The 15870-nt window shown below is 46.0% G+C and overlaps 1 long non-coding RNA gene across 6 annotated transcripts; it reads left to right on the top strand.

The window, feature by feature from the left end:
- The first annotated feature begins 2581 nt into the window (after positions 1-2581).
- Positions 2582-13538, top strand: LOC148128695 (uncharacterized). Of its 6 annotated transcripts, XR_015746170.1 has the most exons (7): positions 2582-3488; positions 7125-7281; positions 8348-8400; positions 8911-9002; positions 11129-11350; positions 11487-11736; positions 12170-12783. It is a non-coding gene; the product is annotated as an uncharacterized LOC148128695 (long non-coding RNA). The 6 variants fall into 6 exon arrangements; XR_015746169.1 differs by lacking the exon at positions 7125-7281 and having other exon boundaries at positions 2583-3488; positions 12170-13538; XR_015746171.1 differs by lacking the exon at positions 7125-7281 and having other exon boundaries at positions 2583-3488; positions 11493-11736; positions 12170-13538.
- Positions 13539-15870: the final 2332 nt, after the last annotated feature.

The raw sequence follows: 15870 nt of genomic DNA on the forward strand, positions 1-15870 counted from the left end.
AGCGAGGGGCAGTGCAAGGGTTAAGGCCAGAGTGTTGTGTCCTAGAGCGGAAAGGAATGCCTGCTTCCGGCCTTCCTTAGAAAACGGATGGAATTGTCTCCCGTTCCAGCAGCTACGGGCAAGGGTCGCTCGCGCATGCGCCCTTCCTCCTCCAGCGGTTGCTCCAGGCTCTCTGCGCCCGATGCTGTGAGGCTTCCCGGGGCTCTGCGCGGGGGGTCGCGCGATGGGAATCGGCTCTGCTCTGCCCCCCCTGCGGGGAGGCGGGGCCAGGATTGGGCTCCTCCCCTTTCCCCGCCTTGAACTGCTCGGGTGGGGACCCTGGAGCGATGGTGGGACTTTGGGCTCAGGCAGCGCCGGGGGCTTTTTTGGGGGGGGGTTCCTAGAGGCTGCTGGGGGGAAACCAAAGGGCCTTTCGGGGTTCCCCCCTTGGGCAGAGCGAGAGGAGGGAGGGCGCCCCTCCCCGTGGGAAAGGAGCGGCGGATTTTCCCACGCCTGGCAAGATTCCACCCTGGGGGGAGGGGAGAAATCCTGGGGTGTATAGAATATATACTGTCTGTATGGACTCTATAGCAGTGGTTCCCAAAGTGGGCGGTACCGCCCCTGGAGGGCGGTGGGATGCGTTAGGGGGCGCTAAGAGGCAAGGGGGCTGGCAGAGGGGCACTAAGAGGCGGCAGGGGGTGTTTGAGGCGCCAGCTGGCCCTGCAGGTTCACCCATTGAGGCGCTGGCTCCGGAGCGGTGCTACAGTCAATGGGTGAGCCTGCAGGGCCGGCGCCATGAACGCCCCCTGCCATCTCTTAGCATCCCCAAGGGGGCCAGCAGAAGGGTGCTAAGAGGCGGCAGGGTGCGGCGCATCCAACGCGGCCGTGGGGGCATGGAACGTGCCACCGCTTCCACGTTGGAGGCGCCGGCTCCGAGCGGTGCTAGTCAATGGGTGAAACTGCAGGGCTGGCCAGCACCTCGAATGCCGCCTCTTAGCCCCCCTCTCCCTTGGGGACGCTAAGAGGCGGCAGGGGGGCGTTCGAGGCACCGGCCGGCCCTGCAGGTTCACCCATTGACTGTAGTAATGCTCCAGAACCGGTGCCTCAAATGCGGCAGCACGTTGGAAAAAGCCGCTGCCACCGCTTTCCCAAAGTGCCACCGCTGTCGCATTCTGTCTGTCTGTCCATCCGTCCGTCCATCCATCCATCCAAAAGGTCTGTCTGTTTGCCTGCCTGCCTTCCTGCCTGCCTACCTCTCTGTCTCTCTCTCTCTCTCTCTCTCCCATCCATCCATCCATCCATGTTCGAAGCGCCGGCCCCGCAGGCACATCGGGAAAGTAGAGCAAAGCCAGTCTGAGAGGGAGGGAGGGAAGGAGAGAGAGAGAGAGAGAGAGAGAGAGACCTGATGCATCAGATGGAAATGAGGCCTAGTTTAGACTGAGGCCCTTTTCCACATTGAAACCTCTTTGCCTTCTATTAAAGGTTTGGTGGACGAAACAGGGTCAAGACTATCAGGAAACTCTCACATTTTGCTGAGGCTTTAAACAGGATCCTTTGGACCAGATCTCTGCCCTAAAAATTCCTTTTCCCCAATGTATTACAGTGCCAATTCTGAAGAAGGCAAAACCAAAATGTACTGGTAAATTACAAGGAGAACACACACACACACACACACACACACACACACACACACACACACACACTTTCTAACCCTGCTGGAGATTGGACTAGAGTAGATATCTCCATTATCTTTCTCCTCCCTCCCTCCATCCTTCTTTATTTCTTTTTCTTTCTGTCCCTTCCTTCCATCCCCCCCTCTTTCTTTGTCCCTTTTTCTTTCTTTCCCTTTTCTCTTTATTTTCTTCCTCTCTTTCTTCTCTCTCTCTCTTTTCCTCTCTCAGGCTCATCCCTTTGGATCAGGGGTCACCAAACTTTTGGACCTCAGGGACCACGAAACTCATAATTTTAAATCCCGTGGGCCACTATATGAATTTTGACTGATGGTGGCTTTCTGGCAGTGGGAGAGAGAGAGAGAGAGAGAGATCTGATCCAACACAGGCAGGGGTGGGATTTACACCCCTGATCTAAAGCTGTCAAAACTCCAAAAACTGGTCAAGTAGCTCTGGGGAGGCCAGTCATAAATTAGAACACTTGCTAAACAACCGGTCATTAAGTGAGGACCACTTGTATTTGGTTTGCCAGTCACCTGGCCACGCCCACCCAGTCACATGACCAGCAAGCCATGCCCACCCAGTCATGTGACCAGCAAACCACACCCTCAAATTAGGCCACACCCACAGAAATTTGAATTCCACCCCTGGGTGGGGGGCACTGAGGATGAGTTTGTAGCACCAAGGGGGCAGTGGACCGAAAAAGTTTGGGAACCACTGCTCTATAGGATGTGTCGAATGTCTATTGGCGGTTGGACTTCTCTCTCTCTCTCTCTCACACACACACAAACACACACTTGTAACTGTATGACTGTCACCTTGTTGCTTGTATCCTTATGATCTTTACTGACTATTTCCTAGTATGATTTGATTGCTTTGTGTACCCTTTGACTATATCATTAAGTGTTGTATCTGATGCTTCTTGATGAAAGTATCTTTTCTTTTATGGACACTGAGAGCATTTGCACCAAGACAGATTCCTTGTGTGTCCAGTCACACTTGGCCAATGAAGCATTCATACACACAGACCACAAATTGAGCAGTCCAACTTTAATGCTAACCAACCTAGTTGGGCTGCCCAGCGGCCTCCCTCTTCTGCCTCTGCAGGGACCCCAAAGGTGGTTTGCCCAGCCATCGCCCCAATGGGAAGAGGGGGAAAGGAGTTGCCCAACCACAGCCAGGACCCCCAACCCTCCTGGGCATAAAGAGGGGACTTGTGGGGGGAGGAGAAACTTTCAGCCCTTGAATTGTAAGGAAGCAGAGATGGAAAAGGGGCTTCTTGGGGGCTCCATTTGCCCTTCTTTTTCCCAGGGGAGCAAACTTTGCTGGGAAGGGATCCAGGCAGCCCTGATCTTTAAGGAGGAGAGAAGTTCAAAGTTCTCAAATTGTTCAATGAAACTTTTTGCCTGAAGCCAAGTTCTCCAGCAGGGAAAGTTTCCATCCGGGAGAGGGAGAGAAGCTGCCACAGACTCCCTGTCTCTGCCCAGAGTCTCCCGGGAGGATTCGGCCACAGAGCAGAGCCGAAACTTTGATCATAATTCTCCCTCTCAGGAGGGATCCCTGGATAAGTCAGCTGGTTCTTGCACTCAGAGTTTGTTGGGCCTTTCTCTGCAGGGAAATGAAAGGGAAATAATCCCTATGTGGTTCATAATGACAGGGGCAGAGATTGAATTAAATCCGTCATCTGGAATGGAGAGGTTTGGGAGCTTCATTCTTGAAATTGGCCCCAGAGGGAATACACGGCACCTGTGGATGAAGACAAAAAGAAGTGTGACATTTGTTGGCATCGTGGTTAAAGAGACAATCCCGGGAGACAGTTAATGTCTGAGCATGTCACAGGTGTGAAATGGAAGCAACATTTTCTTTATTTTGAAAACAGATGCTCAGTGACACCTTCACAAAGGGGTTGATGTAATAGTGTGGCCAGATTCCAAGAATAAAATGAACTTTAATGAAAAACTAGTTATCAGAACTTTGCATAGTTGAAAAAATCACACCCAAAAACAAACACATGCACAGAGAGGGAGAAGTCAGAGACAACCAAGTGAAAAGAGATGGAGAAATCAAGGCAGCCTCTCACCCCATGTGGGGAAGGGAGGGGAGGAAGGGGAGCTCAGGAGCTTCGTGTTGCAGATGGAAAACAGACATGCAAAATCCTCTTTCAACCTCCTTCTTTGAGACCTGGGGATGCAGAAACCCATATCCCATGTTCCCCTGCCTCCCTTTCTTTTGTTTTAATATTTTTTTATTTTTATATTTTAAAAAAACATCTCTTGGTGAACAGCGTGGTTCCAGGTTTTTACATTTCAATACAAAATGACCATAGTTAGATATTCATCTTTCGTGTTCAATTTCATATCGTATTATTACTTATTCCATTTTCCTTTAAATATTCTCAAATATTCTTATATTCATTACACTTATCCAATTCCAATTCATATCATAACTTATTTCATTTTTCTTTAAATATTCTCATATCTTGTTTTACAGTATTATCTAAGGTTCTTATTTCATTTCTATATTCATTACATATATTTACTTTCATCTGTCACATTTGCAATTTCATCACATACTATTATTCCATTCATTGTTCAATAGGTTCCATCCTAATTCTAATAATCCAGATGTCCCCTTTAATTGTCAATTCGAGCTTGCCACCCCTTTGCCTTATACACTCCCCCAATTTATTCCCTTTAAATCATTATAAAGTTTTACCATAGTATAGTCATTTTTTAATTATCACATTTTACATTAATAACAATCTAACTACTAATATCATATATGTATGTATTATATATGTATATGTATATGTTGTGTGTGTGTGTCAGATTCCGCATGGTATTTTTTTCTCAATTACATTCTAAATCATCTATTTCAAAAATATTTATTCAATTAATTTTAGAAACTGATAATAGTCTTTCCATTACAATTCTCATCTCATTTTAACTTTATTCACTGCTTTATTAAATATAAATTAATATTCTTACAGTAAATTCCCATTTCCATATCTATTTCAATTAAATCTATGTCTGGTTTAACAATAATCCTTAAAAGAAAAATATCAGTTCCATTCTTTTCCATTTTTAAATCTATGTTCTTATATATCACGACACGTTACCTTGCAGAATCCCCCTTCCTGTTCTTCTTCTACCCATTGTCTCTCATTCTCCTGACTATATAATTTTTTTCATTGTTGTTTGCTTTCTACTTCCCATCATTTTCTGGTCCTTTCTCTTAATTCCCCTTTTCCTTTATAATTTCTCTCCATTTCTTATTCCAATTATTTATTTTATCCCCCTCCCTCTCTTGATTTCTCCTCTGTAATTCCCTCTTCTGCTGTTTCCTTTTCCTTTGTTTAATTTTCCAAACAATTCCCCCTTTAATTATCACATCAAACCTCACATTTTTAACTTTAATTCTTTTTTTCTTGTTTTAATGTTGTTCCACTTGTTCTTTAGGGCTGGTTTCCTCTTTATTTCACTCCTCCCCCTCTGTTTCTCTTTGTTCTTCTTTAATCTGCATTACCATTTCTAATTTTTGTAGTATAATGCTGTACATTTCCAAGCTTTCTTTCATCATTTCCTTCCTATTTTGTTGTTCCAATTTTATTTCCACACACATTTCTCCCATTTTGTACACTACTTCTTCTTTTATTTTCCTTTCTTTAATATTTATGTCCAATCCAATTGTCTAGTAGTTTATTGCAACCAGCGTCCCTTTATATTAAATTTCAACAGTCAGTGTCCATAAATCTTTGTTTCCAGCTTCCTTCTGTTGATTTCTTTTCCAACTTTTTCCCAAAGTCACCAAATAATCCCAGGGCAATTTCTTCATGTATCTTTTTTCCCTTGTAATATTCTAGTATTTCACTTTTCAGGGTTTTTATTTTATTATAATGGAATTCCTTTTGTTTCCTTTCAAATTCCAATTTTAAAAAGACCAAGCACTTTTCAAAGAGTCACTGAAATTTTCCCTTTGCCATTAAGTGGCGGGCTCAGTTCTGTTTCCACGTTCCACCCTTTCTTTTCCCTTTTTCCCTTTTTAAACTTTCATTAATTTCATTAATTCCAGTTATTAGCTATTCTTTCTTTTTAACACGTTCAACTTCAGCGTTTAATTATGCCTATTTAGTGCCAAAATCCAAATAGTTCCCCTGCCTCTTTTTCCGATGTAGAGGCCAGGCAAGTCCTGGGAAGAGGGAAGCCCAAGTCCCATGTTCCACTGCCACTTTTTTTCATACATGGGGCACTCAGGGGAAAGCAAAGCCCAGATCCATGAGAGGGCTAGGAAAGAGGAAGGGATTTGAGGGAGGCCCCCATTTCTGGGAAGAGACTAACCTGGTTTATGAGTCCCTGGTTGAATGCTGGGGGGCGCAGCCCCGGGTTTCTCCAGCCTCACTTGGGCTCCGTGTCTTTCCAGGAGAGGCTCCTGTCAGGAAGAAGCCAAGCAGGGCCGGGTCTTCAGAGGGGGATCTGGGGTTACCTGGGAGGGAGAGTGGGAGAGGGAGGGAGGGAGACACAGAGAAAGAAAGAAAATAGATTGAGCAACCTGTGAGTTAGCCAAGTCTTGGTGCAGGGCTTTTAACTCCTCACCTCAGGGAAAAAGGTAGACATGCATTTTCCAAACTTGGAACTTGAAGATGAAGGGACTTTAATTCCCAGAATTCCCTGCCCAGCATGATGAAGTCCATGCATTATTGGGTGGGGAACTCTGGGGGTTGAAGTCCATTCCTCTTCAAGTTTGAAAAACACTCATGCAGACCAACCTCTCTCCACGCGTTGCCTCCATTTTGAGAAACAACAGAGACCCCTGAAGAGACCCTCAGTCATTGGCCGGCTTGCAGAATGCAGAAAACGTGGTTTCTTATGGCCATCAGAAGTGAAACATGCCACCGTGAATTGGACTGACCCTCAATATCCCCTAAAGACCCGGATCCTGGTTTGGGAGCCATCCCAGCTGGTTCTGAGGCCGCCCTGAGCCACCCTGGAGCCAAGCTTGGGACGCCCTGTGAATCCGGCCCCTTCCTGGCCCTTCAGGCTCAGGCAGAGTCGCCCAAGCTCCCCGGATCCTGAGTGAGGCTCTCCGCCGCAACCCCTCTCCTCCTCCTCCTCCTCCTCCTCCTCCTCCGTGGCCGCTGCTCTCTGGCTGGGACCCCTGAGCCCCCTGGCTCCTCCCTGGGGACGGAAGAGCCTCCGCTGGGCCTCCCTTTGGGGCCTCTGCTAAGGGCACGGCTGGGGCTGAGGACGATGGGGGCTGGAGTCCAGGCCTTTGGGAGGCCCGCATGGGTACCCACTCGATCCGGGCAGGACAGAGATCCACCCGGAGGACCTGGGAAAAACCCCTGGGAAGCAGCCCCTCCCTCCTTCCTTCCTCCCAACGCCTGGCAGGAGGGAGAGAGAGAGAGAGAGGAAGCCAACCCAGAGAGGGTCACAGCCACGTTCTCCCTTTTTTCTCGGTCTTGGGATTCGCCCCCAGCCTTTCTGCCCTGGGGAGCAGCAGCCCCAGTATCTTCAGGCCTGGCCTCACTGGGAATACTGGAAACCAGCATCCAGAACCATGTCTGTGGCTCCAAGCAGGAGAAAGAGCATCAAAGTCACCAGTTGATCCTCTGAACACCCAAATCTCTATCCAGGTTTGTCCAGACATTGGGGGGATCACTGACCCCCCCCTCCACCCCTAAAGCTGCCTCTCTGTCCCATTCCCATTGTCCCAACTTTTTTCCCTGAATGCCAAACTCTGATCCGGTTCACACATTCCGCCAACCCCCGTTCGCTCAGCCGTAGTTTACTCCAAGTGTTGCAGCTGCTGAAAACCCCCAAGGAGCCAGAAACGGATCCTAGGAAAAGCTCCCCATCCTGTGTGCAGACAGGCTGAGTTGACCCTCCCCACTAGGTGAGTCCACACAACGCCCTTAACCCAGGTTGATGGAAGAGAACTGCAATGTTGGCAATAGGTGCCAGGCCAAAACACATAAACCAGATGGTGGCATAGCGTGACGACGATCATAACGTCCCTTTCAGCCAATCCCAAGGAGGGCCCCTCCCTCAGAGGCGGGCTTTCTGACAGCACCTCAGCTGCCCAGACCAGATTGGGGAGCTCCCCCTGCCTCCCTCTCCACCTGCCCCCCTCCCTCCCTGCCCTCACTGGGGAGGGGGCAGACCCCCTGCAGACCCTCCCCCCGGCCCTGCAGGACCCCTCCATGCCCCCTCCTCACAGCACAGTCCCCTGCCAAACCCTCTCCGAATCCAGCCCTTTGGAGGCCGCTTGACCGGTGAGGAGGAAGCCAGGCCCAGAGAGGCCCCTCAGCCTCGGCCAGATGGGTGGGAAGGTGGTCCGGAAGCCCCCAGGGGAGGCCGGCCCAGAGATCTTGGCCAGGCTGCTCAGAAGCCATTGCCATTGCCTCTTTCCCAGGGCTCCGAGAGAGCGGCTGGCCCAGAGCCTCCTAGCTGGCTTGGCTCCCCAGGCAGGACTGGAACTCAGCCCCCCCCGGATTGAAGCCCCAGCCACCCAACTGACTCTGGTGGGATCCACATGACCCTCTGAACCCGGTCTCTTCCCCAGTGGCCGCATTCACATTTGCACCTCTGTTGAAAGGCTGTCAAAATGCCTTTCTTCTGAGGATTCGATTTTCCCGCTGGGAGAGCTCCGGCGCAAGGATACGGACAACTGCTTGAAAGCCGGATCTTTTTATTTTTCAGGAAGGCGAGAGATAGCAAGAAGTCTGCGCTCCTGGGCTAGCTACCTTCGAATGGTAAGTCCCTGATTTTTATACCCTTTTCTCCTTTTGTGTGAGTGCTTGTGTTTGTATTTCTTCATGTTTTAAATCCTGTCAGGGATTGTCTTTCTTCCCGCCAGAGGGTAAACTCCGAGGGGTGCGGAACGCAAACTTTGAGGGGTGGTTTGATTGTTTTATCGGTTTCGTCCTAATCTTTTATAGCTTAATGGTTTCTTATATTTGTTTTGTGGCAATCTCCTGTCTGTCTCCTTTGTGATATATTTTGTGCCTTTTGTCTGTTTGTTTTGCTGATTTGGCATGTCTTGTGTTTGTAAGGGTTTTCTTTTCTTTCTTTCCCTACTTTTCTTAATTATTTGGGCTTTTGTCTAAGGGGCTTCTTTAATACCTTTTATTTGACTCCTTTTCCTATGCAAGTTTGTTTTATGGCTGGCCTGATGTTCCCTTTGGGCTTTTCCTGCTTGGGTGACACCACTGTCCTCGTGAAGTTCCCTTTCCACACCTCTTAACCATGGTTTGTTTCCCGAGGTTGAACCATTTGGCCGAGTAGTCAGTGGATGATGGGAACTCGGAAGAAGATGAATTCCTGGAAGAGAAGCTGATCAAGAGGAGATACACAGGCAGGCCTCGACTCCCAACCATTCATTTAGTGACCGATCCAAGTTACAACTGCACTGAGAAATGGAACTTAGGACCATTTTTCACAATTAATGACCTTTGCAGCATCAAATGCAGGGATCAGAATTCAGGTGCTTGGCCACAGTTTCATGTTTATAATGGCACCAACATCCCAGGGCCATTGTGATCCCCTTTACAACCTTCTGACAAGCAAAGTCAATGGGGAAGCCAAATTCACTTAATGACCGGGTTCCTAACTTATCAACTGCAATGATTCATTTAATGACTGTGGCAAGAAAGGCCATCAAATGGGGCAAAACTCACTTGATGGATGTCTCACTTAACAACAGAAATGTTGGGCTCAGTTGTGGTCATAAGTTGAGGACTACCTGTATTGGGGACCCTTTTCTTCTGGCGAGGACCCCATTCACACAACATGCTTGACCAGGCCGGGGTCCTCGCAGCCCCCTGAGAGAAGCCAGAGGTCCACATGGAGCCTCCTCAAGGCCGGTGAGAAACCCTGGATGACCATAGCCCCCTCCTCCCTCCTCTGGGGTCTCCCTGGGACAAACCCAGAAGTTGGGGTGGGCTTCCTCCCTCTGGGCCTCACCCGGCTTCGGTCAGACATGGCTGGGAACCTCCTGGAGGAGAAGAGAGTCTCATTGCACATCAACCTGGCCCTGAAAAGCCACAGCTTGAACCCGGAGCCACCCAGGATCTGGTCTGCAGGCCCTGAGAGCAGAATCTGAGGGAGGTTCAGGGGGAGAACTTCCAAGCGGTGGACCTGGGATACGGGCCTTCCTCTGCTCCTCCCTGCCAGGGTGGGCCTGCCTGTCCCTTCAGTTCCCCCTCCCACTCAGCCCCCGGTTCCCCTTCTGGGCCAAGAAGTCCATATTAATGTCTCCCCAGTGAAGAAACATCCTCCCTGAACAACGGATGCCAATAAACCAGGAACAAAGGAGTTCCAACAGCACCTTTTTGGGATAGAAAGTCTCAGCCCCAGAAATTGGGAAGGTCAGAGGGTCCCTCCCCCAAATAGAAGATCCCCACAACAGAGGAAGAGCCACCAGATCTCCAGAAATCCTGTCGCTAGAAATCAGGTTGCACCATCCACCACACTGTGGGCATCACCGCCATCTTTGTAGGGTTTCCCTGTGATAAGATGGGTGGCCAGTAAATGATGGATGGATGGATGGATGGATAGATATAGATAGATAGTATAGATTAGATAGATAGATAGATAGATAGATAGATAGATAGATAGATAGATAGATAGATAGATAGATAGATAGATAGAAGATAGATAGATAGATAGATAGATAGACAGACAGGTATGGATAGATAGATAGACAGATGATGATAGATAGATAGATAGATAGATAAGATAGATAGATAGATAGATAGATAGATAGAAATAGATAGATAGATAAAAGGAGAAAGAAAGATAGAAGAGAAGATAGAAGAAAGAAGGATGGATAGATAGCACCTGCAGAACTTACAGTCCATTCTTTATTTAAAAAACTAAGAAAAATCAAAATATAAAGAATCTTGGTGTATTATAGGAACATGGTAAGATAACACAGGAATGACAAGAAAATAAAAATAAAAAATTCCATCCATTCTATAATTTTCTCCCTATTTACCCAATGATCTAGTCCACAAGTTGTCACTTTCCTGCTTCTTAATGAGCTTTTATCTCAGAATTAATATTGCTAGAAAAGATGGGAAATGAAATTTCATTTCAGGTACAAGCAATTTTAAAACCGGCTGCAATTAAGATCAATATATGGGATTATGACATAAAACAGAATTCCAAACAGGGTCTACTCTTAACCTTGGGCAGAGATCAAGGGTGCCGATTGTCATTAGAAGACAGGCAACACTACAGTTAAATGGCATTAACTTAGAAATGGCACCAAACTCCATAGCTCTGGGTGACCTTCCCCAGCAATCTCTGGAGACAAGAGGCCATGTTGAAGGACAGCAGAAGTCAATTCCCTGGGTGCTGAATTCTCTTCCCCAGCATCACTTTCTGGACTTGCCCTGACTGGGAGGAAGGACCACAACCACAACAAAACAGTGACCCCAGGGGTATATCTGTAATTTTTACTAACATGGTTTATTCCAGCCTCTCCTCTGCAGATGGAGCCCAGAAAAAGTTCAGGATCCCAAGAGGAGAAGTTGCTTCTCACTGTAATTATGACCATCTGGGCCTTTGAGACCTGTGATGCTATATCTCCAGTTTTAGACTTCGATGTAGACATCAGATTGAAGCCACATGCAAAGGATCTTATATCAGAAAAGGATAAATTCCTTGGGTGAAGCTCTCTGGGACCAAGTTTTGGGACAGGTACAGGCTCTGCTCTTGATTGCACCTTTCTCTCCTTTGCAGATGAAACTGAGTGGTTCTCTGTTTAGATCAGGAAAGCCACTGGCACTTCTCAGAGTCTTTGAATTTTTCCAACTGTTCCTGTTGTTTGTGTTAGAAACAGGAAGTGGATTGATTAATGCCATGAATGATGGACCTCCTGCTTCTGCTTCTGCTGCTGCTGGTGTCCCCATCAGTCTGTGGGAAGCTGAGAAGGAAATGCCCATTGAGTTTGGAGCACCAGGATGGGTACAATCCATGGAGCTTTTACAGGCCTGGGGACCATCTCATTGGTGTGGTCACACTGAAACATATGTGTCGCCTATAATGTGGCCTTTCAACAGCCCTCCTTCCATACCTTCTCCTTCGTAAGTCATGCAGGGTGATGGAGTTGCACTCCCTCCATGTGCAATTCTAACACTCTCCTTCTTTTCTTCTTATTTCACTTATTTTTGTACCTCAGGACCTGTCTAATTTCCTGAATGATTTTGATTTCCATGGCTTCCCTTTTTGCCTTACTTTGTGGAAGAGAGTAAAATCCAAAGATGGAGTTTTTAAAAACCTGAATGAAATCCAGATGATTTTCCTTTCTCAGTTCATTCCTGAGTTCATCACTTGAATAATGACCTTTGTTTAAGTAGTGACTGAAACAATTGTAGTTGCCTCTCTCATTTGCATAATTGATCATTCGATTTGGATCAATGTTGGCCTAAGGCTTAGTAGGTTTGTGAAGGATTATATATTTTAAAAACATTTGTTGTTGCTATTGAATATAATAACATGAATATTGTTTTTCAATAGGAAGAGTTCTGCTCTAACAAATACCCTAAATCAATTTTTGCTATTCAAATGGTCAGCAAGAATTCCCAGCTCCTGCACAATCTCACACTTGGTTACAACATCCATGACAACTATGGAAGCACCTTCCGCACTTCAGATGCCTTGCTGGACATTCTTTCCACTGGAGAATCCAATGTCCCCAACTACGGCTGTGGGAGGAAGGAGAACCTCCTGGCTCTGATTGATGCAGCAGCCAGGGACATCTCCATCCAGATGTCAATGTTTGTAGGCACCTACAAAGTCCCACAGGTTTGTGTGTTTTTCTCTATCTGGTAAGGTGAGTGGGGTGGTGGGGATGAACAACAGATCCAATATCTTCATAGAATTCAAGAGCAGCTTTTCAGAATATTAGGGAACATATCAACGATGTTTTAGTCTATTATGTTCATCTTCAAATTGACCATTAAAGGCCTGAAGAGCCATAAGGTCCCTAGAGGATATTCTACTGAATATTCTACTATTGAAAAACTATCCAGGTTTTGAGGTCCTCCATTAGCATGTTCATTTTCACATATCAATAATATCTGCCTTATCCAATTGGAATCAAGTTGGCAATAGTCCTGTCTATGTATAAAAATATTCAGACCAAGAAGAGTATCTTTGGGATGGATAAAAGGAGTTCAGCTCCTGCCCTCATAGATAATTGTTAATTTACACAATTTCTGCTTTGTATAAATTCAGGGTATATAATTATTGGGTTAAAATTAAAGTGATGAAACAGACATATAGTCCCAAAACAGACAAAATTTCAATTAAAGACTTATTGGATTGTACAACTGTCTACGATTGACCTCACCCCTTTCCTAAGAGGTCTGTAGGGCGTGCATAAGCGCACCAATGTGCCTACCGTCACTGTCCTACTATTTCTTTTTATTTTTCTTATATGTATCCATTTCATGTACTCATAACTATTCTGTTAGCAGTTGTGCTCTTGTACATCTAGAGAAGAAGCTGAAAAATTGCTTCACAAAGAATTTGGGATATAGAAGCTGAGAAAGAGGTTTTAGTACTCAAAAATAGCATATAATACAGCCCTATATCTTAGATCCAGACATTTTATCTAACATCTGCAAATTTGAATCTAATTGTTGGAATTGTATGGGTGACACAGAAATTTACATTGCATTTTTTTTTTTTTTTTGTTTAATATGATTTTGCGTTCCATTTTTATAGACAATCTTGTTAATATTCTGTCTTAAATATTTTAAACCGTGACTAAGGAACAAACTATTCTTATATATTCATCAAAACAAAATTGGGTTTGTCAATAAGTAATATTTTGGAGTTGATCTGGACCACATTATAACACAGCATTCTTCATTACTTTTTCAGATCACTGCTTGGAATTCCTTCAGAGGCTCTGAGTGATAAAAGGAGATTCCCTTTTTCCACCAGATGCTCCCCAAAGAAGGATTCCAATACCCAGCAATTGTCCAGCTGCTCCTCCATTTCAGATGGACCCTGATTGGCCTCTTTGCTTCAGACACAGAAAAGGGAGATAATTTCATGAGGACTTTCCCTCCGATGCTTGTCAGGAATGGAATTTGTGTGGTTATATCAGAACGATTCACAACAACTGGACAAACAGCACCCCTCAGGGAGGCCCTCTCTAAGTGGAGACAAATCAACGTCTTTGTCCACTTCATAGAATTTATTTCCATCTGGAACAGAATTTTTCCTTTCCATGAAGCACTTATGCATTTGCCAGGACCCATTGAAGGGAAAGTCTGGATCCTCACAAATTTTGCACTGTATACAATAAAGAAGCACATACCTCTCAAATACATCCATAGTATTTGAATTTTGGTTATCTGTCAAAAAAAAGGCCAACAGATGCTGCCTTTGAACCCCATTTCTTTGTGGAAGATCCGTTTCAAGATCATTATTTTCGCTGTTCCCTTTCCAAGCACGTCTTTTCTGTCAAAGGCAGCAGAAGATGCACCCAGAAAGCCCCACTGGAGACCCAGGAGAAAAGGAACAGGAAACGGATCATAAATGACCGTCATCGCTACAGTATCATTCAGACTTTGGCCAAGGCCATGAATGCTGCCTATTCCTCCAGATCGAGGAGGGGAAGGAAGGAGGGAGAAAAGAGGTTGGGGGCTCGAGGCTGCAGCCGTGGCAGGTATGGGGGGTCCCGATAGGGATCCATTAATCTGAGATCCTTTGGAGAAGGAACCCAAAGGAGAAGGAGGGGAACATCTCAACCTTCTTGTGCTGCAAAAGGTCAAGAGATTTGCACCATCTAATTGCTCCTGTCTGACGCTCCGGAATAACAGGGAGCAGATCTGAAGTTTCTGTCTAGCCTCTGTTGGAAGAAATCTCCTTCTGGGTTCAGTTCCAAGTGGGGAAGAAAGACGCTGGAAACATGGTGACTGCTTGGAAGATGGTTTAATGGTGGACAGGAGCACATGCCTTGGTTGAGGAAAGAAGGGCTGAGATGCTGAGAGTGCAACTGTTTGATGCCCTCTGTTGGGATTTGAATTGGAGCTTGTATTCTGATCGGTTGTCAGGCTCCCATGGGGCCATGCAGGGGCAACTCTGTAGGCTGTCCTGAGTCCCAGGCTTGGTTGAGCCTCGCTGGATGATGGTGATGGCTTTGGGCAATTCCTATATAGCTTTACCTGGAGTAGATCTTTGTTATGTAAAATAAACTGGCCTAGGCCAGAGTAATGGTCCATTAGCAAAGGTGGGAGGGGGCGGAGTTTCAGCCTCTCTGAGTTTCTACTTTTCTTTTAGGGGAAATATATTCTCCCTTTTTAGTATATCCTAAAATATTTCATTTTCCTAGGAGAGGGAGGGTTTTAACTACTCCCAACACCTCTTTCAGTCATTGGAAGAGTGTTGAATCCTCCCTTGTCCAACTGAGAGATTTTGTAAGTTGGAGAAGCTGCTCTCATAATCTCCTCCTTGTCTTCTCTCAAGACTCAGTTTCAGGTTGCAGTCAAGTACGATTTTGAGATTGTTTTCATAAACATGTATTTATTTACACATAACTCAAGATGGCAAATGTCTCCAACACAGCTTCCTCCTTCATCCAGTCCACTTTTAGTACAGTCAGAGACCAGCATTACAATAAATAATAATAATAATGGAGAAAAATAAAAATAAACGACAGTCAATGGGCAGTTAGAGTCTGCCTAATGCTGAGTCATGTGCGAATATGTGGCAATATAAATGTCCTAAATAAATAAATACATAATTTTGCATTACAGCAGAACAGAATTTGGCCCCATTCAGAGAAACTCCTTCCTACTGATCTGATAACTGCAGTTGCACGTAAAAGAGTTCCGTATTTCCCAGATATTTTATTAGGAGAGGCGTCACAAAGTGAATCCCTGAGTCCTGATAGGAGATGCCGCATAGCAGGCTGTGAACTCACTGGTGGGATTCAAATTTTTTTACTACTGGTTCTGTGGGCATGGCTTGAATTTGTGGGCGTGGCTTGGTGGTCACGTGACCAGATGGGCGTGGCTTGGTGGCCATGTGACTGAGTGGGCTTGGCCAGGGGGCCATGTGACTGGCAAACCAAATACAATTGGTCCTCGCTTAATGGCGGTTACTTAGCAAGTGTTCTAATTTATGACTGATCTCCCCAGAGCTACTTGTCCTGTTTTTGGAGTTTTGACAACCATAACACAAACACACAAACACACATGCAC

The sequence above is a fragment of the Notechis scutatus genome, unplaced genomic scaffold (assembly GCF_049901735.1).
Source record: "Notechis scutatus isolate UNSWTSFEM ecotype Mainland unplaced genomic scaffold, rNotScu1.2 NSCUCTG172, whole genome shotgun sequence".
Taxonomy (NCBI): domain Eukaryota; kingdom Metazoa; phylum Chordata; class Lepidosauria; order Squamata; family Elapidae; genus Notechis; species Notechis scutatus.